Source organism: Thunnus albacares, chromosome 22, assembly GCF_914725855.1.
Source record: "Thunnus albacares chromosome 22, fThuAlb1.1, whole genome shotgun sequence".
Classification (NCBI taxonomy): Eukaryota; Metazoa; Chordata; class Actinopteri; order Scombriformes; family Scombridae; genus Thunnus; species Thunnus albacares.
The window spans coordinates 118,126-120,000 of record NC_058127.1 but is presented as its reverse complement, the minus strand read 5'-3'; positions in this window follow the sequence as shown (position 1 = coordinate 120,000).

The window sequence follows — 1,875 nt, the reverse complement described above, 5'->3', positions numbered from 1 at the left end:
AAACATGAATAAAATGTGAATAAAATGAGAATAAACAGTGAATAAAATGTGAATAAACATGAATAAAATGCGAATAAACATGAATAAAATGTGAATAAACATGAATAAAATGAGAATAAACATGAATAAAATGTGAATAAACATGAATAAAATGAGAATAAACATGAATAAACATGAATAAACAGTGAATAAAATAGACATAGATGTGAGAGCTCCTGACAGAGATCTGTTTAGATATATACATGTATTTATTTAATATATACTGTGAATATAAACATTTCACATTAAAGACAAAATTCTCCATAACTTCATGTCAGATATTAATTATTGTAAAATGTTTGTCTTCAGCATCTCGTCTGATTTTAAAACATTAAAACATTTCAGTATTTTATAATCTTCTGTGTCTATTTGAGAAATAAAAACTCACTTTGTTTGTAAATAAACTTCTGTTTAAACAAATATCTTCTCCTGGTAACTGATGACTCATCAGCAGCGCTGCTTCTGATTGGCTGCTGAGTCCAACCTGAGCAGCTGTGAATTACTGGTGTTACCATGGTGATCCAGCAGGGGGCGTCTGAGCTCCTTCAGTCTGCTGCTGCTCAACATCAAACATCTTCTCCTGGTAACTGATGACTCATCAGCAGCGCTGCTTCTGATTGGCTGCTGAGTCCAACCTGAGCAGCTGTGAATTACTGGTGTTACCATGGTGATCCAGCAGGGGGCGTCTGAGCTCCTTCAGTCTGCTGCTGCTCAACATCAAACATCTTCTCCTGGTAACTGATGACTCATCAGCAGCGCTGCTTCTGATTGGCTGCTGACTGAACAGGAAGTGAAAGTAAGGCGGGACTTTCCAGAGCGAGCAGAGACGCTGCCGATCAGATTAAATATCAATATTCAACCTTTAACACTTTCATTTTATAGTTTATTATTTACAGAGAGATGAATGTGATGTATTCAGTGAAATATTAAACAGACACAGAATAAAGAGTAAAGGTCAATACTGATTATTGATTTATTGACTGAGCCTGAAGTCAAACATCTACTGATCATTTTATTACCAAACACTCTGAAACACAGATTTTTATTTTTACTGTATTTCAAAAACACATTAAAATGTCAATAAAATTACAAAACTACACAATAACTTTACATCTAATGTAAAATAAGATGAAATATTTAACTAGTTTCACACTTAATATGACGTTAAATTAAGATTAATGCAAATATAAACCTGTTTTACAAAAGTATTTCAATATTAAAACAATATAAATCAAATGTTTATCATTTTATTACATTAAATATAGATTAATATAGAAGATTTTACATAAAAGTATGTAATGAAACTCAGTTTATAACAGTATATTTCTGTGTATTATGACGACCCCTCCGCTCCACCAGGTGCTCCTGTGTTCTGGTTCGTCTGCTGGTTTGCTTTTGTGTTTCAGGATCCGGGTTCATCATCGGCTTCATGAGCCACACCTGGTCCCGGTGTGGTCTCGGTTATAAAGCTTGGCCTTCCACCTCTCCTTCTTCTCCACTTCCACGTTTTATTATTTTAGTAAATAAATAAACTCGTCCTAACTGGCAAACTGGTCTGGTCTCCCATATCTACCAGCCGGGCTGTGACATATGGGGGCTCGTCTAGGCTTTGTTGACCCGGGTTGGCGTGGCGCCGGAGATCAGCTGTAGCGTAGTAAACTGTGCGCCTCGTTTCATGAATGAGTTGTGCAATCTGTTGTTGGGAGACATTGACGAGGGCGGTAAGTTGTTTGTTCTGGAATAATGTGAACTGCTGTAGCGAGTTGCTGATTCGGTTGAGGGTTTTACTGGTGTTGCTGGTTATGCTGGTGAGTTCTGTCGGTTCTGTGCGCGGCC